This window comes from Anolis carolinensis, chromosome 2 (genome assembly GCF_035594765.1).
Source record: "Anolis carolinensis isolate JA03-04 chromosome 2, rAnoCar3.1.pri, whole genome shotgun sequence".
Lineage (NCBI taxonomy): Eukaryota > Metazoa > Chordata > Lepidosauria > Squamata > Dactyloidae > Anolis > Anolis carolinensis.
Genome location: NC_085842.1, coordinates 298298900 through 298324030, shown reverse-complemented (window position 1 = coordinate 298324030; position 25131 = coordinate 298298900).

The window sequence follows — 25131 nt, the reverse complement described above, 5'->3', positions numbered from 1 at the left end:
GGCTCCTCTTTCTGAAATCTTTGTGGCTATTGGGACAAAAATAGCTACATTTGGAGGACACATTTATAACTGCAAGTCTCTCAAGTTTCAGAACATTTGGGGCATCCACTGATTTTAAGTTTCTACAAATAAAAAAGGAAGGCTGCTGGACTGGTGCAGGAGCACACACAAGCCAAAAGGTAGGGCCAGGGAGGGAATAATAGTGAACTAGAAGAAAGGACTTTTTGTTTTTTGAGTGGGAGAAACTTAGCCCGCTGATGCAGGACAGAGCACAGAAGCCAGAACATTGGGTTGGGGAGGGATTGAAATTGAAATTCTCCACGTGAGGACTCAAGAAAGTCAGGTTATTCCCTAAACCTATCCCACACTCAGTCAAGTTAAAGCAAAAAAGGGGTTAAATTAGTTAAACAAACACACACAGAAAGCCCTTTTGAAACTCACAGCCGCCCCCCCCCCCAACAAACGCTCACCCTCTCCTCCTTAGTGAAATTCATGAAATGAAAGAAGAACTATAAGAAAGATATTACCTAAGAAAATTTAAAGCAGAAAAAGGGTGGAATTAAAAAAAAATCCTTTAAGCATTAAGGAATGACAGTACTGAGATAGAGCATAGAGCTAGATAGCACATGATCTCTCTCTCTCTCAAATGCCAGGAAGCCACATAAAAATGGAGGAGCTTGCTCTGCTATATATAGACCAGCTTTGCAAAAAGATGTGATCTGCTTTCTTCTTCTGATTTACTCTGGCAAGGCTAGTGGGGGAAAACCCGCACGCCAATCTGCTCTTCTCATGTGGCAGCTGGATGCAGCTGAAGATCAGCCACTAAGTGTACAATTATTGCTGGCCTCCAGATGCCCCCATCACCCATCCCATTTCTGGGAATCCAGCTGATGATTCACCCGAACACGCCCCCCCCCCCGAATACAATATATCAAAACAATACAGTGCACACCCCTAATATTTACTTCTGCTTGATCACAGATGTTGTCCACGAAGACTCCAAGATCTTTTTCACATAGACTGTCGTCGAGCATCACTCATTCTGTATCTTTGCATTTCATTTTTTCTGCCTAAGTATAGTATATTACATGTGTCCTTGTTGAAATTCATTTTGCTATTTTTGGCCCAGCTCTCTCATCTGATCATGTCATCTGAAGTATTAGCTATCTCTCTTTATTTGGTGTCATCTATAAACTTGATAAATGTGCCCCCTAAACCTTCATCCAAGTAATTAATAAAGATGTTGAATTGTACCAGGCCCAGGATTGTACCCTGCAGCACTCCACTAGTCACTTCCTTCCAAGATAACCATTAGGAACCATTAGTGAGCACCCTTTGAGTTTGATTACTTAACGAATTACAGATCCACCTAATAGTAGCATTGCCTAGCCCACATTTGACTAGTTTGCTTGCAGGAAGGTCATGGGGGACATTGTCAAAGGCATTATTGAAATCAAGATATGCTACATCTCCAGCATTCCCTGTATCTACCAAGCTTGTAAGTCTATCGAAAAAATACATTAGGTTTATCCGGCATGACTTGTTTTTGAGAAATCCATGTTGACTTTTAGCAATCACAACATTCCTTTCTACATGATTGCAGACTTCCTCCTTAATGATCTGCTCCAGAATCTTTCCTGGCATTGATGTCAGACCGACTGGATGATAATTGTTTGGGTCCTCTTTATTTCCCTTTTTGAAGATAGGAAACAACATTTGCCCTCCTCCAGTCTGCTGAGACTTATCCTATTCTTCCTTTAATACTCTTGGATGTAGTTCATCTGGTCATGGAGGCTTGAATTCATTTAGAATAACCACTAGCCAGGTATTACTGGACTACTTCTTAACCTATTCTGGGTTACATTTTCCCTATTATCTCTTTGGCTTCATACTGGTCAGTATCCACATAATGAACTTTTCTACTTCTACAATGTTGGATTCCTCTCTGGACCATTCCCATCAATTGTACAATATAAAAATGAATAAACTTATACAGAAGACTGCACAAATTTGGGGAGAAAAATACAAGCCAGGGGCCCTTTAATATTACACAATTGTAGTATTACATTGCACTTTCACTGCCATGGCACCATACTATGAAATTCCTGAGATTTCTAGTTTAAAGAGTATTATTTAGAATTTTTAGCTGGTACATTCTAATACTTCACCGAACTACAAACTATAGGACACCATAGGACGTTGCTTTGTCACACAAACTGGAATGTAGCACAATAATTGTATAGTATTAAAAGGCCCCAGAAAAAAGATGTTTGTAAAATTTTACAGAACTCCTTCTTCTCCACCACTAACCCATAGTAAGATAGATTGCCCCAAAAGTATTCACTTCCTCAGACAACATGACTTCCAAGGCTCCAACATCTGTCATTCAGAATTTGTGGTGATTCTGCTACATAATGCAAGAAAGCAGGGATCCATGCAAAGCTTTTAAATCCTGTATTGATTATGTCTGAGTATATATAACTTATGGGTTTGCCATACTTCTCAGGGAAGTTGTGTTCATATAAATCTTCTGTTTTTTTTACTTTTAATCTGTCACTTTCATTTTATTTTTCAACTTAGTTCAAGGGCAAATGACTCTTTCAGTGTTAAGATTATGAGTCATTAAGACACCAATGTACCTGGGCACTGGGTTGATCTTAGGGAAAAAAAAGGATTCATGTGTTTTTGTGTTTTCAGATTCCTTGAAACCTTGTCTTCCATCTGTGTTTGGCTGTTATCCAAACCAATGATGTGAAGAGAAATCTTAAAACAATAGCATAAACTGATGTTGCCTTGGTTTGTTATGTTCATATAATTTATTTAAGACATTTTGACCTAGCTCCTTATAACGTAAAATAAAGAACACAAAAATACAAATGTGTTTTTAATTAAAAGATATACAAGTTGTTGTGCAATTTGTGACATGCACGGCCCCCAGTGGCACAATGGGTTAAACCCTTGTGCCAGCAGGACTGCTGACTGAAAGGTCGGCAGTTCAAATCTGGGGAGCGGAGTGAGTTCCTTTTTGTCTGTTCCAGCATCCATGTGGGGACATGAGAGAAGCCTCCCATAGGATGGTAAAACATCTGGGCATCCCCTGGGCAACATTCTTGCAGACAGCTAATTCTCTCACACCATAAGTGTCACTCCTGACACACACAAAAAATCATTAGAATTCATACCTTGTTACCTTTGTTAAGATTCATACCTTAACAAAAAGTCCATACAGTGGTTGAAACTGTGTTGTAGGGGTGTAAAATACTCTTTCTACATAGACTCCTGATGGGATAGGATGTCTCAAACAATGTTATGGAATCATGGGGAGTTATCTGGATTGTTGAAGGCTTTCATGGCAATAATCATTGGCGTGGTGTATGGTTTCTGGGCTGTATGGCCATGTTCGGGCAATATTTTCTCCTGATGTTTTGCCTGCATCTGGGGCTGGCATCTTCAGAGGATCTGATGATAGTAAAGCAAGTGGAAGCCATACCTGTGGAATGCCCAGGGTGGAAGAAAAGAGCCATTGTATGTTAGACAGGTGTAAAGTATGCAATTAGCAAGGTAGATTTGTGTGTTTTGAGTGGGATCCACCTGTTAGCATATGAGTAACCCTAAAGTCAATTAGTGAGGGCATCTGCACAGAAGTAGCCTGGCCTTTGTTCCCTTTGAATTGTTTGCTGCATAGAGATATTCTTTGTCTGGATGGTATTCACTAGCCCTTGATTATTTACTGCCAGGAGACATCATATGTCTAGGTGGTGTTCTCTAGTGTTTTGCAATCCTGGTAGCCAAATTTTATTAATTTTCATGGTTTCTTCTTTTCCATTGAAATTGTCCACATGCTTGTGGATTTCAGTGGCTTCTCTGTGTAATCTGACATAGTGGTTGTCAGAGTGGTCCACAATTTCTATGTTCTCAAATAATATTCTGTTTCTCACTTGGTTTATCATGTGTTCTGCTATTGTTGATTTTTCTGGTTAAATTAGTCTGCAGCACCTTTCGTGTTCTTTGATTCATGTCTGGGCACTGCATTTGGTGGTCCCTATATAGACTTGTCCACAACTGCATGGTATACAGTATACTCCTGCAGTAGTTAGAAGATCCTTCTTATCTTTTGCTGAATGTAGCATTTGTTGAATTTTCTTAGTGGGTCTGTAGATTGTTTGTAGGTTATGTTTCTTCATCAGTTTCCCTATATGGTCACTGGCTCCCTTGATGTATGGTAAAAACACTTTCCCTGTAGGTGGCTCTTTATCTTTATTCCAGTGAGTTGTTCTTGGTCTTGCAGCTCTTCTGGTGTCTATAGTAGAATAACCATTAGCCTGTAGAGCCCAGTTTAGGTGATTCAGTTCATTTTGAAGGAGGTGGGATTCATGAATTCTGACTGCATGATCTACCAAAGCTTTAATTCTGCTCTCTTTTTTTCCTGGATGATGATTGGAGTTTTTAATGGAGATAGCTATCAGTGTGCATAGGTTTTCTGTATACTGTTTCTCAAAGTGTTCCATATAATAGCAACAAAAAAGCCCACTATATGTGGATGAGCCACAGAGAAGAAGAACTAAACAATTTTCTGGACCATATCAACAATATCCACCCAAATATCCTATTTACAATGGAAAAAGAAAACAGACATGACAATATTAAGACTATGGCTGGTTACTGAGACCATCCAAGTATACCAAGTATACTCTTACTAGAAGTCTCTTTCTGTGCACAATTAAAAAGCTGGTCATAATGTATAGAGCCATGTATGGAGCCATGTATGGCTTATATCCAGATTATTTGAAAGTTTGTTTTTCTACTTATGAGCTCCTTCAAGTTATCAGACATTTGACTTTCTCTTTGTTCCACCATCCTCATAGTCATATTTGATAAAGACATGAGAGTCCTTCTTCGTGTCTGCTCTCAAACTGTGATGGTCCCTTTCACAGAAGACTAACCTGTATTTTTATTCTTCCATTGGCATGCAAAAACCTTCTTAGGAAACTTCCAAACAGCACCAAAATCCGTGTTTTAGAACTGAGTCAAAAATCCCAGGACCTGACAGCAGATCCACACACAGACCTGTCAGTCCCGGGATATGGTCCCCCATCTTCCTCTGTGGCAGATCAAGATGGAGGGCAGAAAGGGAATATCTGTTGGAAGCTTTTTTTAAAAAAAATTACCTCCATTATACATTGGGCCATATATGCACACATGCAAACATCTTAACATAAAAACAAGCAGATTTGCATGTGTGCATATGTGGTCCAGAGCATAACAGAGAAGATTAAAAAAAAAAAACTTCCATTAAATCTCTCTCTTTCCCTAATTCTGAATTCAAACTCTGTTTAAGATTATAAAGTGTAAAATAAAAAGTTTCTGAGATTTTTAATTGTTCTCAATTTGTGCTTCCTTTGAACCACCTGAATCATAGAATAGTAGAGTTGGAAGAGACCTCAAGGGCCATCTAGTCCAACCCCCCGCTAAGAAGCAGGAAATCGCATTCAAAGCACCCCCGACAGATGGCCATCCAGCCTCTGCTTAAAAGCCTCCAAAGAAGGAGCCTCCACCACGGCCCGGGGGAGAGAGTTCCACTGCCGAACAGCCCTCACAGTGAGGAAGTTCTTCCTGATGTTCAGGTGGAATCTCCTTTCCTGTAGTTTGAAGCCATTGTTCCGTGTCCTAGTCTGCAGGGCAGCAGAAAACAAGCTTGCTCCCTCCTCCCTATGACTTCCCCTCATGTATTTGTACATGGCTATCATGTCTCCTCTCAGCCTTCTCTTCTGCAGGCTAAACATGCCCAGCTCTTTAAGCCTCTCCTCATAGGGCTTGTTCTCCAGACCCTTAATCATTTTAGTTGCCCTCCTCTGGACGCTTTCCAGCTTGTCAGCATCTCCCTTCATCTGCGGTGCCCAAAACTGGACACAGTATTCCAGGTGTGGTCTGACCAAGGCAGAATAGAGGGGGAGCATGACTTCCCTGGATCTAGACGTTATTCCCCTATTGATGCAGGCCAAAATCCCATTGGCTTTTTTAGCTGCCGCATCACATTGTAGGCTCATGTTTAACTTGTTGTCCACGAGGACTCCAAGATCTTTTTCGCACACACTGCTGTCAAGCCAGGCGTCCCCCATTCTGTATCTTTGATTTCCATTTTTTCTGCCGAAGTGAAGTATCTTGCATTTGTCCCTGTTGAACTTCATTTTGTTAGTTTCGGCCCATCTCTCTAGTCTGTCAAGATCGTTTTGAATTCTGCTCCTGTCTTCTGGAGTGTTAGCTATCCCTCCGAGTTTGGTGTCATCTGCAAACTTGATGATCGTGCCTTCTAACCCTTCGTCTAAGTCGTTAATAAAGATGTTGAACAGAACCGGGCCCAGGACGGAGCCCTGCGGCACTCCACTTGTCACTTCTTTCCATGATGAAGACGACGCATTGGTGAGCACCCTTTGGGTTCGTTCGCTTAGCCAATTACAGATCCACCTAACCGTAGTTTTGTCTAGCCCACATTTTACTAGTTTGTTTGCCAGAAGGTCGTGGGGGACTTTGTCGAAGGCCTTACTGAAATCTAGATATGCTACATCCACGGCATTCCCTGTATCGACCCAACTCGTAACTCTATCGAAAAAAGAGATCAGATTAGTCTGGCATGACTTGTTTTTGGTAAATCCGTGTTGACTATTAGCAATGACCGCATTTGTTTCTAAGTGTTTGCAGACCACTTCCTTAATGATCTTTTCCAGAATCTTGCCTGGTATTGATGTGAGGCTGACCGGACGGTAATTGTTTGGGTCGTTCTTTTTTCCCTTCTTGAAGATAGGGACCACATTCGCCCTCCTCCAATCTGCTGGGACTTCTCCTGTTCTCCAAGAACTCTCGAAGATGATTGCCAGTGGTTCTGAAATAACTTCCGCGTGTGCCCATTTGACAACCAGATCAGCTGATTGGCTGTTTTAGGCTTTTAAAAATCGCACGTGTGCTGGAGCAGTCTACACGGAGGAAGGAAGGAAAGCACGTGTCTTTGCATAACTGCAGGGATGTAAAGTGTTCTTTTTCATGCTGAATTGGGTTTTAAATGCACCTTTTTAACACATGCTTTTTAGCTCTTAACCCAATACCTCCTGCACTTGGGCTAAACATCATTTAGTAACACACACCCCTTTTAATCCAGTTACTTCCAGGTTTTACAGCACGTGTAGAAGGGCCCTTAGTCAGGCAGTCTTTTCATTGTCATTAATGCAGAAGAGATTTTGCAGTGGATGCTATTGTTTTCTTTGAAATGTTTTAAAGATGATTTAATGTAATGCTGTTTTTAATAGAATAGCTTTACTGTTTTTAATGGTGTGTTAATAGTAAGATTAATTTAAACTGCATTTTGTTTTGATCTGCCGGTATTACCTCAGGTCCCATGCAGGAAGAAAAAAGGATGTGAATAATGTAAATAAATAGCAACTGGATTTAGTCCAATATCACAAACAACATGATGATATAGTAGCTGCCATCCATCATAATAGTATTTTTATAAATATCCGTTCACAATTTGAACATCCAGAAAAAGAAAAGAAATTGGCTGGTATTGTTTGACAGTAGCAGTAAATGGGAACCATTTTCTCCCCTTTTTGTGTCTTTTTTAAAGAAAGATTTACCGTGGCTGCTAAACAAATTGACTAGTGGAAATCATTAGCTGAGGCTGTCTTAAACTGATATACTGTTCAAGGTCTTCATTGACCGGTCTAATGATCCTAAACCTTTGTGTCAGATTTTTTTCTAGTACTTAATTATGTGTGTCCAATAAATCCACAGGGTTAATAAGTGGGCTTTATTTTCCTTATTGGTGCGAGCATGAATTTATTTATTCCAAATTATTCACCATAAACATCTTTTAAAAAACAAATGAAAAACTTTACACTCACAAGCCAATCTATAAAAAAAGACATATTTTTATTCAGTGAATTTATTAGCATCTTCCCATGTAAAGGAAGTGAATACAGAAGTTATTTTTATGTTGCTTATAATCATGGAATCATAGAACTGAAATGGACCACATGGACCATCTGGTCCAACTGTTTGCAATGTGAACTACACAATTAAAGCCCTCATGAAAGAAAGCTAATTTCATAATTTATATGACATTTCTTCAGATATTTAAAGATAAGTAACATATTGCCTCTTCGGCTGCATCCACACTGTCATTTAGTGCAATATAGTGTCCATTCTATGCACACAGACTAATGTGCTTCAACCTGGAGTAAAACAATTATTGAATTGCTTGTGCAACTTGCCCTGGATTAAAAAAAAACCCAGAAATGTCTAAATCTTCAAGAAAGATCCAGACCTTTGCTGATGTTTCAGCAGTAAGGACAACCATCTGAGATCACTATGTGATCACAATACTTTCTTATATATTACATTAATATATTACTTATAAAAATATAAATAGATCAAAGTTTTAAAAGAAGGGGAACTAGTCTAATGATATAAATAAAAATACAGTTGAAAAAAAGAGCAGTTGAGAACAAATCAGCTCAGTTCAACAAACATCTGTTTAAATAAAATATTTTGTATGCCAACAGAAGTTAACCAAGAGTGGAAAGAATAATAAAACTAAACAAAACTGTTTTTATAATATTTCCTGCATGTCAGGAAATCCTAACCAAAAAAACCCCAAGCAAACCTCACTGTCAATAATCTTTATAGATCAGGAGTTATTCTAAAATTTCAATGAAGGGGGTTTGTGTACAGGAGACAACACTTCTTGTGCAGAAAATTCTATTTCCTGCACAGAAAATGTCACCCTGCAAAAATTTCTCATGTGTGTTTTTGGGTGCAGAAAACATAGCTTTGTATTAAAAAGTGCAATTTTTGAGCAGAATAAGTCCTAACCATTGTGGAAAGGGAAGAGAAAATAGCAGTATATAATGGAGTATCCCATGACATGTCTAACTGGCTAGAATAATTGACTCAAGCTTTCCATATTGCAGTATCTGTGGCAATCCCCAATTATTTAAGATAAGATGAAATTAGTATTTGGCCAAGCTATCTGTTATGCTAATATATTAATCTGACTAACTGAAGTTGTATCACATCACTGGTGGTCCAAGATTTTCTTAAACTGGAGTCTAGTTGGAGGCCTCTCTTCATTTGTTCCACATCTGTTAGGACAAAGGCTGATTTTATCTAAGGTAAAATCTACATGGCTACATAATCAATTACAAGAAGATTACAAAATCCATTATCTATGGAACTGGTACCTGCAATTTGATTTATCTATGTTTGACAAAATGTGTCTTATTTAAGCATTTCTGGGTACTCCAGCATGGCTCTATGGTATTTTTGGGCCAGACTCCTTTCATTCCAATAGTGTTTGCTTGCTGTTATCCATAGTTTTGCATATCCATTTGAAATTCAGGAATATTCCCTGTGTATATAGTAGCAGTATTGTGTCTCCTTAGCCAAAGGATGTGGAAACTCAAATTTTGCAGGTATTCAAGATATCCAAAGAAGAATTATCCTCCTCTTGTCAAATAGAAGAAACCCAAATACACTCTATTGCAAACTGATTTGATTTGAATCTAAGACTTGTTTTACTTACTATTCAATTGAAAGAACTATAGGTATATATGTGCAAGTGTGTGGGCATGTGTTCATTTCACCATTCCTTTCTTGTCTTTCAAAAGCATAATACTTTTGAAACCAGGTCCAGTGAGTCAGCTGCTTTCCTTCTAAGTTTTCTTCAAAATAGAATCTGGTAGCTTTTCTGTAGTCAAAATCACACTCCAACAGAAGGACAGAAAAAGGTGTGAGATCTTGAGAGGTGATCCGCTCACTTGCAGAAATGAAGATGATAATGAAGAAAAGCAGGAAAAAGAAAAATATCCTTATTTCTCCCTGTCTACTTCTTTAATAAGACTCTCATGGACCTTTGGAACAGCAGTTCTCTTTTATCACACCTAATTAGAGAACATCATCTAACACCAGCATAATGTGATGGCATACCATAGACTTCAAGGTTTTTGCCCAATTATTTCCATGGGTCAGAACACTGAAATACACTAGTAGGAGAAAACTATATGAACTATCTGAAAAAAAAACCCTCAACTAGTAATGTTGGTTGATGGATTATGCATATCAATAAACCTCTAATATAGACAAATCCCTATCTAGACAAATATATTTCACAATTTGCAAGCACATAATGCCCTTGAATAGGACTTTTACTGAACTTTGTAGCTGTACCAGTTTGGGGAAGGAGTCACTTATTTTGGAAATCTATTTTTAAAAATACTAGTTTGTTATTGCAAAAAGCAAAGACCTGCAAAATAATTAATGCTTGGAAGACTGCAGTGAGAAGGAGAACACACTGGATTTTACTATTCCACCTGAAATTTTGAAGCACTATATTTTGAAGTCTAAATTATTATTTCAAAAATAATAATAATAAATGGAATCACATTAACAATTCATCCCATGATATACATTTAATTACCATATTTACATTTGAAATTTGCCCCTAAAATCATATCAGATTGCTCAGTGTAATATTAATTGTATTTATTAATTACATTCTCCCCTCTGTTTTCTTGAGTATGAATTTGTCACTGTGAAAATATGATGAAGATGATGATTTTGTAGACATAACATGTTTTATTCTTCATAGTGCCTGAAAAGGATAATGAGTTGATTTGAACAGCATTCCTCTCAATTCATGATACAAATCACTGAGTTGTGTGGATTTCTTTCTTTCTAATTTCAGGCTGGAGGTTTCAGCTCATACTATGTTTTTAGTTAGCGATGGTCTATTAAGCTGCTAATTTATCTACTGGAAATGCTGCTCCATAAATAATAGAGCAGCGATCCATAACCACCTTCTCCATAACAGCCCAGAGTCCACTGCAGCTAATAGGAAAGGAAGGTCGGTTGCTAGGTGGCAAAATTATTCTTGCCTATTTAGGAACTGCGATAGTTGTTTCTCCCTGCTAAGATGACAAAAGTGTAATTAGAGATTAATCAAGAGCTACATTAGTGGCACAGCTTCCTGCAGGCTGACTTCTGCTGTTCACCAGCAGCTAAGTGCATCTGCCTGTATTTACTAGTTCTTGGGAGGTTGCTAAATTTATTATCTTATTTATATGGATGGTTAGGGAAAGAGTTGTCAAGACAAGGACAGATTTGATAAATGCCTATAATCAGCAATGCACCTAAACTTTGTCTATCACAAGAATTCAACAGGAGCCAAGTTCTTGTACACTGCAGATTTGGCAAAAAGATACTCACATTCCACAGAAAGCACAAGCAATTGAATGCCAGTCCGGAATTCCCTTGAAAAACACTTTGCAATCTTTAATAATACTGAGCCCTTATGAAACATTTTAGAAAATTGGTGGGTAACTTCTAGTAGTAGGAAATTTATATTCTACTTTTTCCCCAATTGGCTTATAACAAATAGAACCATGAAAAATAACAACGCAAAAATTGAAAAGCAATTAAAACATCATAAAAATGAAACCAATTAAAAAAAGTTAAAATACCACCCCCAAACAAATAAAAGTCCAGCATACAAGGGAAGATTCAGTACTTAGAATAAGCAATGCAAGAATAAAAGTTTATCTGCTTGCAGCAACCTCAAACACCTACAAACCAAATGCTATCTTTGAGAACCCCAGGGTGTCAAAAATGTCCCACTGAGTGAACTGTGTTTTATATATACACACATACACAGAGAAAACCATTTTGTTGAAACAATGTTGTGCATGACTTTATTTGTCCTCATTTACTGTTATGATTGAGCCTCATGGCTCTGCTTCTGGCAGACGTGGACGTAAGACTCCTCGAGAGTCAGATACTCTCGAGGAGCGAGAAAGAAAGAGGCTGCGAGATATCTTTGCAGAACCATCTGACGAAGAGTCTTTTAAGGGGTTCACGGAGAGAATGGAGGAAGAGCTGGTTAGCTCGGAAGAGGATGAGATGGATTGGACTCGGGTAAGGGAGGAGTTGGGTGCCACTGGCAATAATGGGATGGAAGATGAATGGGGACCTTCAGGATTAGACCCATGGACAAGCTGGAGGGATGGGACGGGATCCACAGCTGGGGATGCTGTGGGGCGTAGTCAGAGGTGTTCCAGCTCTGATGAGGAAAGTGATGAGGAAACGCCCGGGTTAAGGAGGGCAGCTGATAGTGATGAGGATTTGTAACTGGCATAAAATGAGGCTTGGGAGCAATTGCAAATTGCGTTGGGCAAGGTAATCTGGACGAACGCTTGGGATCTGTGTGGGACGCTTTCCTGAAGACTGGTGTGTTTTCGTGTGCTGATACGTAAGTTGTTTTGGAATTTGGGTTCAGACGGCGGGAGGAATTGTGTGGGCTTTTGTTTGTGCAAAACCTCTGCTTAATCTCAATAGCTTTGACCTTCCGTCGTCTTCTTGACGGACGCCATCTGCTACTCTGGATTTACGGACTGAAAACTGACTACGGGCTCGCTTTCTCCTATTGGACTTGGAAAACTGCAAACGTCTGATTCTGCCTCTCGACCTTCGGAACGAATTGGGACTACGCTACTGCTTCAATCCTTGGCTGTTGAGTTTGTATTGGAAATTTGCCTTGCTGTGTGAAGGAGTGACTCCTAGTTACTCAAAACATAGTGCTGGCAGCAGAGTGTTATCTGCTGCCAATTAGTTGCATTCTTTTGAACTCCTTGTTTCCCAGCTTCTGTTTGTTTTTCCCCAGGCTGAAGCAAGCTGTTTTGATTTTACCCGGATTAAACTCTGGTTTAATCCGGTTTATCTTTTGAACGTTTTTTCTTGCCCCTTTTTGTTTTTAAAGGCTAAGTTGCCTTGCCCTTGTCTTTTACGGGCATTTTGAGTTCTGTAAATCCAATAAACTCTGTTATCTTTGATCTTGTGGCGTTCTGTCCTTGACATTTACTGAATTATATGATCAGTGAAGATTCATATAATGCAGTTTAACTGCACTGAACTGCATTATGAGTTTACTAACTGCATTATATGGCAGTGTAGATGGGGCCTTTGTTACAGCTGCACATAGATTTGGCATGCACATGAGTTTAGATTCCAGCATCAATTGATCAGCATGTCAGTTGTGGAACCACAAGGCCCTGGTCAGCTTCTAGGAAAGCCCTGGGCTAGCAGGTGTAACTCCATATGGTCTACACCCTTGTGCCAAAGCCTACACTCTTAAGCTGGGTACCTGTCTGCCAACATCCCCAAAGCCCCTTCCAGGGACCCTGTTTAGCAATGATGAGTATATAAAGCCAGGAAAAATACCCCTTCATCAATCCAAATCCCATGCAGAGGACTTATTTGAACAGTGTGCAAGGACTACATTTAGCTAATAAGAACAGAAACCAAGTTGTCCATGCAAATCTTTTACACTCCATGCACTGCTTATCTCTGTGCTCGTGTTGTGCAATGTTGGTATTCTGTATGCAGTTTGCATAATATATTGTATACTATAATGAGATATTGTAGGACTTTATCATATATATGTCTCTGGCGCATACAGTACCTTTAATTCCCAATTCTTATATAGCATTGGTATACCCATCATTACATTCTAATGTTTTCACTGAATGATCAGAAAAGGGAAACTAACATTCAAAGTAGTAGAATAGAATAGCTCTGTGGGTGAAAGAGAAAGACCACAACATACCATCTTGTTATTTGGCTCAACAATTTTATTGATTGAATTGACCTATCATCATAGGATATCACTAGTGGCTGAGTATGATTGTTGTGGCTCAGCCACCATGGCCCAGGTTTCATCAAGAGTTAGAGTTAGAAACAGATGAGGCAATGGATTTCGAGGGCATTCTTGCTTCAGTTCCAGGCCCCATGGCCTTGCAGGTGCCGGATATTGTGATATTACAGGAACCACTAATTGATGAACATTCCAAAGTCTCTCCAGTGTTACCAGTACCAGATGGTACAGATGTGGGGGAGAATGGAACTTTTAATCGGAGAGATTTTGTTACAAAAGATAGAAGCAAGAAACAAGGGGTGAGAAGAAGTCAAAGACTCGCTCTCAAATTGGATAATGATTAAATTTCCCATGAGAACTTTGTGGGTCCTGCACTCCCTAATTATTGCAGACTTGGGATTCTGTTAAAAGTACTCCTCACTCTATGCTGATTGCGGTGTCAACTTTGCCTTTCCTCGGAAGAGGTTCCAGTTTCCAGTTCCTTGCCTTGTCTTCTAAATCCATGCTGAGTTTCCAGTTTCAGGAGAGTCGCGCAGAGCCGCGACTCCTGAGTAGACCTTGCCTTGTTACCGCGATTTCCTTGTTCCTGAATCGAGATTGACTCTGCTTTGTTTACCTTGCTTCCTTGACTTTGCTATGGGACTTTTCAAGTGTATTTGCAGTGCTTTGTTTCTGCTGTTGCTTCATGAACAAACTTTGATTTTTAAAGGAAGCTATCAAGCTTCACTTGTGGATTACAAATTGGGCATTGATAAACTCTTTCTGAATTGCGATAACTATATATTATGGACTATTTCTTACTCTGACTTTCCACCTTAAATGCGCATATTCTGCTTCAATGAATGGTTTGTGTGTTATATTGGCTCCGGTCTGGTTTTCGAGTGCTCACGCTGCCTTAGGGCGCAACAATGATTGCTTTCCAAGTATAGGGTCTTGATGATCCGTAGGTGACTGTGGAGACCTATTCTGGATCCTCATATTCTTTCGCAGTGAGGACATCGATTTCCAGATGGAAGGAGGTCCCAACAAGGGTTGGCTTGATGTGCCTTCCTCAACATGTATCTCCCTTTCACTCTTCATTCGTGCCTCAGCACTGTTGCACGCCACAGCTGACCTCTGGTTGGAATGCTCAAGAGCCAGGACTTCCCAGGTCTCCGTGTCTATGCCACAGTTGTTAAGGTTAGCTTTAAGCCCATCTTTAAATCTCTTTTCCTATCCACCAACATTCTGTTTTCTGTTCTTGAGTTAAGAGTATAGTATATATGCCACTCTTGCTTATAAATCGTCAATGTGGCAAATACTGTGTTGCAATATGTTGCATTTTTCAACTATAAGCAACAGGAAGATTGGCATGGGAATGATGTTTTCTCTTCAACCTGTTTGTTGATTTCGTGTTTTTCCTAAAGTTGAAAGGAAACATACTTTGTTCTCTGCACCTTATGCATCTTTCATTTGAGAGAAAGGTGTGTGAGTGTGTGGCGGAAGACTTCAGATTTCTTGCAAAAGAAAAGCAAGCATCTGACCTGTGGCTTCACAAAGGTCAGAGACAACCTGAATCCCAAGAGAAGTTACTTTATTGTTGCAAATGAAATTTAAATTTTCTGTCTCAATCCCTACAAGGCCAAGAAATTGATTGGATTCTGTCTACATTGAGATTCTTCCAGAACAATGAACTAGAGCAGAAACAGCATCTGATGCAATATATAGGCCTAACCCCTAACTCTAACAATTCCCTCTTTTATTCTCCTGTATGATTTTTTAAATATATTTTGCCTGCTGAATAAGCCAATGGAACTTCAAAAGCTTGCATGATGTATTTTCATTTTGTGCATTTTGATTGGCCAATAAGGTTATTGCTTTTTGATGGATTAGAAATCCCAAGATTCAATGGGATAGAACCATAGCTGTGTAGTGTAGATATCCTCTAGTTTCCTTATTTTTTATTTCTTTCTTCTTACACTTCTTTTTTAGTTTAGATTTTATGATACAATTTCATTATTTATCATCTGATGAAAATGCATTAATTAGTTTGTTTCAAATGTTTACTTCTCTCTTTAATATTTCAATAATAAGCAAAATGGCATTTATCAGAGAAATACAAGAAACCCAGAAAATTTAGGTCACACTCACCCAAAAATATTTAATATTATAATTTCAGAAGCAAAAATCTGTCAACATCCTGCTGCAATGTTTAACAGCGTTGCCATTATCAGGTTATATTTTCAAGGATGTTTGCTGCAGCCCAGAAAAAGTAGAGCAGTTTTATGTATTAAGATAATAATAAAAAAAATATCTGGGATCTGGCAAGAACCATAGTGTAAACTTTAGCAGTCACTTGGGATCAAACGCTAGATCCAAATAGCAGCTGCACACCAGAGATGAACAATTTTCTTCTACACAATTACCTTGATTGAAGCTAATCTGATTTGGACTATATGTGTATCTAATCTTACATAAGGACTGATGCCTTTGGTGGTTGAATTAGGTCAAAATACAAAAGATAAAATAGCTAATAAAGAAGGAGCATTATCCAAAAAAAATTTAAATCTACAATTGTACTCTATCTTTGCAAACCCGGTGCTTTGATGAAAATTGTGTATGGCATGTCTAAATTCTTATGTAGAAGGCATCTTGTGGGCTTTGAAGATTTTGTCATAGCCTTAGAAATAAAATAAAAAAATGAGCAAATTGCTGTGCTTTTCTGTAATTTTATAAAACAAGATGTTTTCAAGATAAATTATACTAGCGGACGGTATCTGTCTTGTACTACAAAACACATTTAAAATACCTGCAATTTAGTCATTTTGAAGCATGCATGAAAAAAGGTAATAAACACAGACATCCTAGTTTGCTGACACAGACTTCACAAGTTGGAAAGATCGCAGGCTTGCTAAATATCAAAGATGAGATTGGTACCGTAAAAACCAAACTACCTAAAATTGTCTTCAAATTTAAGGTGTAATTTATTTCAAATGGCATAAAGTTGAAGATAGAGATTCTAACTCACACAGATAACAACAAACATGTGGTTTTGAGGCACCATGGTCACAAGATTCAATCCTATTACTCTTGAGTAATCCTACTGAATTACATGTAGATATGCCAGTCAAATTGCCATCTTTTCAACTACATGATTTGGGGTATTATTTCTAGTTATTTCAGGCTTGGAAATAAATAGTCTACTATTGGTCATGTTGATGACAAAGACAGCTTTCTTGAATGTACAGTGGAATAAAACAACTGACAATTTGCAGCACTTTAGTGCTACTAAATACCCAGAACCTGCAGCACATTATATTTCTTCACCTAATTCAGGAATGCACAATTTTGAGAGCCTTGGGGCCAAATTGTGGCCCCTAAAACCCACCATCAACCACATTGAGCCAGAAAACTGCAAAAAGAAGAGAAAAGACAAAACTGAATGTGATTTCGATATGTTGAGGTTTCTCCCATATCTCTCCTGGAGGCCTCTATGTGCTGAAAGCCATATTTTGTGATGAAGATTTAATGGGTTCCCAATCTTCTCTCCTCCCCTCAATCTCCTGTTCGTCCAACAGAACAATCTGGAATTTGAGCACATTTCCAGTCCATTTGAACCTCAATTTCCTGTCCTTTCAATGACACCATTCAGATTTTATATCCCTTCCAGACCTATAGCATTCTTGGGTCAGAGATGCTTAATTTCAATAGGGTTTGCTACTATTGTTTCACATATCCACCAAAGTCCGAAAATATATTTCCCATGGTTATGGTAGTCATGCTGAACAAATTAGACTTTGTCCAAATTATATAAAAAAGAAGGGAATGCAATATCTGGCTTTCAACACCAGTGAGAAGAAGACTTGCCCACAATAAAGTCTCATCAAGCTGAGATGATGCAGGTGGTGCAAAATCTCTTCGAACAGAGAATGAGGTCATTATTGGGGGGGGGGGGACTCCCTGAATTCCACTATGATGACTAAGGGGTTCCTCAAGGCAATTGCCTCAAGGCAATTTATTTCAATCTGACTTCAGGCCGCATTATAGGGTGGAAGCAGGTTAGGTCAGTAGATGATCTATGCCAGGAACAAGACAAGGAGAGTATCCCTCTTGATTCTGTTGGTCCTTTCAGTGGCTTTTGAAGCCATCAATCATGATACCAGTCTGAGCTGCCTTCCTGGAATGGGACTAGGAGGCATTGTTCTACAGTGATTCCATTTCTTCATTGTGGTAGTGATGATGGGCGAATCTCATTCAACACTCTGGGCATTGATCTGTGTTGTCCCCTCAGGGCTCATTCCTGCCTCACATTCTGTAATATTTATATGAAATTGCTAGGAAAGATCATTTGGTGTTATGGGTTTTGATGTCCACAGTATACAAATGACACCAAATTCTTTCTCACATTTCCACTCCAAGAAAACTGTATTTGCACAAAACCAATGTCTGCTCATAGTATTGGACTAGGTGTGATGACTCATGGGCCTTGTAGTCCTGCTCATGACATTGTAATGCCTGATGAAGAAGAAAACTTGGGTTTTTTACCTTCCCAGTCAGAACTGGAATCTTCTCAGCCAGATCTTTCCCAGGCAGATCTGGGAACCTTGCACCTGCAAGAAAGTTGTGTCCCAGAAGTATGTCAAACAAACCCTGAGCCTACATCTCCCGTGTTCTCTCGCCATGAGTTTTGTAAACAACAGAGGGGTTTGGAAGCAGCTTCGCGCAGGAGTGCTAGAATAGCAGCTAAGAATGTAGCCAATTAAGCCTGCTTTTCGTGAGAATCTTTAAGGAGTCAAACATCTGGTCTCAGAGTTTAGCTTTCGTTTCTGGTTCCCAGAGAACTGCTTCGGCGGGAAAGTTAGACTCGATATAGGTGTTTTACCCGCGTAGTAACTTCGCGGAGTCAATTCGTCAGCCTCCGGAGCGAGTTGTGTCTGGACAGCGCGCTCCGTTTCAAGCCTCGTTCCTGCTCAAGCCTTGTCCTTGTTTCCAGCCTTCGCTCCTGTTTCCCAGCCTTTGTTTACCTACGGACCTTGCCTTGTTTCCCAGGACTAAACCTTGCCTTGTTTCACGGATTTTACCAAGTTATTCCACGGACCTTGTTCTTGTTCCTCGTTACCTTGTTCCACGATTCAAGCCTTGTTTCAAGTATCAAGTTATTTCCTAGCCTTGCTCAAGTTCATGGACTAAAGGACCTTGTCATCTCCCCTCACTTTGCCTGGCAAAGTGAGTGTTTCGGTTATTGGATTACAACTTTGGACCTTAATATTTCATATTGGACATTGTTTCTTTGGACTAATTTTGACCTTTCCTGAAAGGTCTACTTCTGGACTAACTTTTGCATTTGCTTTTACTAACTTTATATATTTCCTTAATAAAGATATTAGATAGAATCTGGCCTCTGCGTATGGTTATTGGTGCTCTGTAGCCTGGGTCGTGACAGTTTGACTCCGCCACCCATAAGCACCAATTAACCAAGGCCAGAATGTCTACCGGAACCGTGCCGGGCGGCCAGCCGATTACCTACACCATCGACAAGGATGAGGTGGACCGAATCCGTGATAAGCTCAATGCACAGGATGGGGAAATAAAGGGTTTGAAGGAACGCGGAATCCGTCTTCCGGCCATGGCGTTGCCAACCAAGTTTACTGGAGAAGCTTCTAAGGTTCATGTTTTCCGTCGCCAATGCCAAGCTTATCTAGAGGCCCATGATGCCGAGTTTCCCCAGGAAGACATCAAGGTGGCGTGGATTTACAGTCTCCTAGACGGGCCAGCGGCTAACTGGGCGACGGCTCTGTTCGACCAAGCCTCCCCACATCTAAGGTCAGCGCAACATTTCTTGGACCACCTTAAGGCGACCTGGGGAATCGAGGACAATTTGGAGGCAGCCGGGCACAAACTCCGCCGCCTCTTCCAAGGAGACAGACCCATGTCTCAGTACATAGCCGAGTTCCGAGTGCTGGCCCACAACACCGGCTGGAACGATGTTGCCCTCAGAGGACAATTTCGGGAGGGTCTCAACATTGAAATGCTGGAGGAAATCTCCAAGGTGGATCCTCCCCAAACGCTTGAAGCACTCATCGATCAATGTTTACGGGCTGAAGTCATGATTGCCAACAGGAAACAGTGGGTACGAGGCCAGAGCGGTAGAGCTGGGGCAAAACCCCCCGCTCCCGCCAGCGTTCAGCCGCGTCCAGTGTGGAGACCCCCACCACCATCCCCATACCCCAGAGGGAGCGAGGAGGTGCCGATGCAGTTGGGCAATGTGCGTCCCAGATTAGATGCCGCCGAGAAGGCCCGCCGCCAACGCCTAAATCTCTGTTGGTATTGCGGGAATGGGGGCCACTTCGCCAGAGAGTGCCCAGCCAAAGGGAAGCCCGCCGCCCGTCTTGCGGCGGCGTCCTCCACGGAGACGAAGGCGTCTGAGGCGGCTGGCACACAGCCGGCGGGGGAAGCCAACGACCGGGCGTAGAGAGGCTCGCCAACCCGGTCAAGAAACCCATTCAAGAGCCGCCAACCGGGGTCCTGTTCCTTCTAGTGGTCACCTTATGGTCAGCAAAAAAGGGACCCGTCATGATCCACGCCATGATAGACTCAGGAGCTACCAACAATTTCATTGATAGAGAGTATGCCGACTCTCTGGGATTACAATATCATGACTTCAAGAATGCCCGTGTGGTACAAGCCATCGATGGCCGCCCTCTCAAGACGGGCCCCGTAAGCCAGTGGTCGGAACCCACCAGGATGTGGATAAGGGAACATATGGAAGAGATTTCCTTCTTTGTTACTGAGGTTCCCCATTTCCCTGTGATTTTGGGGATTCCATGGCTGACACTTCACGACCCAAGCATCTCCTGGTCCAACAGAGAACTGCAGTTTGCTTCAAGGTACTGCCAAAACCATTGCCTCGTAGCCAAGGTCTGCCATGCCACAGACACCGAGCCCATTATCACCTTGCCAAAGAAGTACTCCGAGTATTGGGATGTATTCAATGAAAAAGAAGCCGAAAAATTACCCCCACATAGACCTTATGACTGTGCCATAGACTTGGTGGAGGGGGCCCCGATCCCGCGAGGGCATCTCTATTCCCTGACTGAACCAGAGCAAGAAGCTCTCAGGGAATTCATAGAGACAAACCTTCGCAAGGGATTCATCAGACCCTCTCAATCCCCAGCTGCCTCCCCAGTGATGTTTGTGAAGAAGAAGTCAGGGGAATTACGCTTGGTGGTGGACTACAGAGCATTGAATAATATCACCAAGCGGAACAGCTATCCCCTGCCCTTAATCTCGGATCTACTAGACCGACTTCGAGGAGCCAAGGTTTACACCAAGCTGGATCTTCGGGGGGCTTACAACTTAGTTCGCATCAGAGAAGGGGACGAGTGGAAGACCGCCTTCCAGACTAAATTCGGATTATTCGAGTCCCGAGTTATGAATTATGGATTATGCGGAGCTCCCGCAACGTTCCAGCATTTTGTCAATGACATTTTCCAGGACTATCTAGATAGGTTCTTGATAATCTACCTGGACGATTTTTTGGTGTTTTCTAGATCACAATCAGAACATGAGAACCACGTCAAAATGGTGTTACAACGATTGCGGGATCATGGACTTTATGCCAAGCTGGAAAAATGCGCTTTTGATCTACAAGAGGTAGATTTCCTTGGATACCGTATCTCGCCTCTAGGGCTCTCCATGGATCCAGCCAAGGTTTCAGCAGTATTGGAATGGCGGGCGCCAACTAACAAGAAGGAGGTGCAGCGATTCTTGGGGTTCGCGAACTATTACCGCAAGTTCATTCCAGATTTTGCCCGCTGGTCTGACCCAATCACTAGCTGCATCCGTGGAAAACAGCCCTTCCGCTGGACTGATCAAGCAGAGAAAGGGTTCCAGCAACTAAAGAAATTATTCACATCCCAGCCAATCCTTCAGCATCCAGATCCTGAAACCCTTTTTGTGGTGCAAGCGGACGCCTCTGATGTGGCAATTGGGGCTGTGCTCCTACAACCGGTGGGAGATCACCTTCATCCTTGTGCCTATTATTCTCGTCAACTAACCGCACCAGAGAGGAACTATACCATTTGGGAAAAGGAACTATTAGCCATAAAGGCAGCTTTTGAAACTTGGGGACATTGGCTAGAAGGGGCCAAATTTCCCATTGAAGTCCACACTGATCATCGGAATCTAGAACATCTAAGAACTGCCCGCAAGCTAAATCAGAGGCAGCAACGTTGGGCTTTATTCTTTGAACGTTTCAACTTCCAGATTCATTATGTGACCCCAGCCCAAACCAAGCAAGCAGACGCCCTGTCACGTAAACCGGAATACGCTGCAGGACGTAAGGAGACCCTTGAATCCCAACTATTACAACCCGAGAACTTTGCCACGCTCACAGTGGGGAACACCAAATCCACTCCCATTGGTTCAACTTCCTCTACTCCAGGACCCATCTGTGCTCAAGAAATCAGGGCTAGTCAGCAAGCAGATCCCTGGGCGCAGGACCAACTTCGTCAAGGTCTGCATTTTCCCTTTTCGCTTAAAGATGGACTGCTTTGCTATAGAAATCATGTTTATATCCCACCCGGACCGGGCAGGGAAAAAGCACTTCGTCTGTGTCATGACTGCAAACCAGCAGGGCATTTCGGACTATTTAAAACCATGCATCTGATCCTAAGAGATTTCTGGTGGCCCAAGATCCGCAAAGATGTGGAAAAATATGTCAACACCTGCCCAGTATGCCAGCGCTCCAAGATAAGAAGGGAAAAGCCCTCAGGGCTTCTACACCCCCTTCCTACCCCATCTCGCCCATGGGAAATAATTTCTGCGGATTTCATCACTGACCTACCACCTTCCTGTGGATTCACCACGATCCTAGTGGTGGTGGACCTTTTCACCAAGGTAGCCCATTTCATTCCCTGTGAAGGCCTCCCCACGGCCAAAGAGACTGCAGATCTATTCCTTCAACATGTTTTCAGACTACATGGATTGCCCAAGAGTTTGGTCACAGACCGTGGATCTCAATTCACCTCTCGTTTCTGGAAGGCACTACAAAAACTATTGGGCATAGACTCTCGTTTATCTTCAGCTCATCATCCCCAAACAGATGGGCAAACGGAGCGCACCAATGCCACTTTGGAACAGTATCTTCGCTGTTATGTAAACTACCAACAGGACAATTGGGCTTCTCTGTTACCACTGTCAGAGTTTGCCTACAACAATGGAGTTCAAGCTTCTACAAAAGAAACGCCGTTCTTTGCAAACTACGGCTTCCATCCACGTTTCTTTCCCCCTGTCATTGAAACTTCAGAAGTTCCCGCAGCAGAGAATTGGCTGCAGGAACTCACAGCGGTGCAACAACTTTTGCTCCAACAACTAGACCAAGCCAAGGAGGACTATAAACGTCACGCGGACAAACATCGCCAACCGGGCCCCGAAATCAAGGTAGGAGATCGGGTTTTCCTGTCCACTCGCTTTTTGCCCTCCCATCGCCCTTGCCGGAAGTTGGATGCCCGTTTCATTGGCCCCTATCCAGTGGTAGCGCAATTAAACCCCGTGACTTTCAAACTCCAACTCCCGCGTTCAATGCGCATTCACCCAGTGTTTCACCGCTCCCTGCTCCTTCCGGCGGATGGTGTGCGTCCTGATACAGACCAACCGGCCCCCCCTCCTGTTTTGATGAATGGGGAGGAGGAGTTCGAGGTTGAGGACATTTTGGATTCTCGCTTTCACCGCCGCCGCCTACAATATCTCATTGACTGGGTGGGTTTTGGCCCTGAGGAACGCTCTTGGGAAGACGCCTCCACAGTCCATGCTCCTGATTTAACCCGTCGCTTTCACCAAACCTATCCCGCCAAGCCGCGACCTCGCGCCTCGGGGAGAGAGTCCCAGTTTGGGAGGGGCCTTGAGGAGGGGGATAGTGTGATGACTCATGGGCCTTGTAGTCCTGCTCATGACATTGTAATGCCTGATGAAGAAGAAAACTTGGGTTTTTTACCTTCCCAGTCAGAACTGGAATCTTCTCAGCCAGATCTTTCCCAGGCAGATCTGGGAACCTTGCACCTGCAAGAAAGTTGTGTCCCAGAAGTATGTCAAACAAACCCTGAGCCTACATCTCCCGTGTTCTCTCGCCATGAGTTTTGTAAACAACAGAGGGGTTTGGAAGCAGCTTCGCGCAGGAGTGCTAGAATAGCAGCTAAGAATGTAGCCAATTAAGCCTGCTTTTCGTGAGAATCTTTAAGGAGTCAAACATCTGGTCTCAGAGTTTAGCTTTCGTTTCTGGTTCCCAGAGAACTGCTTCGGCGGGAAAGTTAGACTCGATATAGGTGTTTTACCCGCGTAGTAACTTCGCGGAGTCAATTCGTCAGCCTCCGGAGCGAGTTGTGTCTGGACAGCGCGCTCCGTTTCAAGCCTCGTTCCTGCTCAAGCCTTGTCCTTGTTTCCAGCCTTCGCTCCTGTTTCCCAGCCTTTGTTTACCTACGGACCTTGCCTTGTTTCCCAGGACTAAACCTTGCCTTGTTTCACGGATTTTACCAAGTTATTCCACGGACCTTGTTCTTGTTCCTCGTTACCTTGTTCCACGATTCAAGCCTTGTTTCAAGTATCAAGTTATTTCCTAGCCTTGCTCAAGTTCATGGACTAAAGGACCTTGTCATCTCCCCTCACTTTGCCTGGCAAAGTGAGTGTTTCGGTTATTGGATTACAACTTTGGACCTTAATATTTCATATTGGACATTGTTTCTTTGGACTAATTTTGACCTTTCCTGAAAGGTCTACTTCTGGACTAACTTTTACATTTGCTTTTACTAACTTTATATATTTCCTTAATAAAGATATTAGATAGAATCTGGCCTCTGCGTATGGTTATTGGTGCTCTGTAGCCTGGGTCGTGACACTAGATCAGTGTTTCTCAACCTAGGGGTCGAGACCCCTGGGGGGTCGCGAGGGGGGTTCAGAGGGGTCACCAAAGACCAGCATTTTCCTTTGGTCATGGGGGTTCTGTGTGGGACGTTTGGCCAAATTCTATCATTGGTGGGGTTCAAGGGGCTCTTTGATTGTAGGTGAACTATCAATCCCAGCAACTACAACTCCCAAATGTCAAGGTTTATTTTCCCCAAACTCTACCAGCATTCAAATTTGGGCATATTGAGTATTTGTGCCACGTTTGGTCCAGATCCATCATTGTTTGAGTCCACAGTGCTCTCTGGGTGTAGGTGAACTACAACTCCAAAACTCAAAGTCAAAGCCCACCAAACCCTTCCAGCATTTCCTGTTGGTCATGGGAGTTCTGTGTGCCAAGTTTGGTTCAATTCCATCATTGGTAGAGTTCAGGAGGCTCTTTGGGTGTAGGTGAACTATAAATCCCAGAAACTACAACTCTCAAATGACAAAATCAACCCCCCCCCCAACCCCACCAGTATTCAAATTTGGGTGTATCGGGTATTTGTGCCAAATTTAGT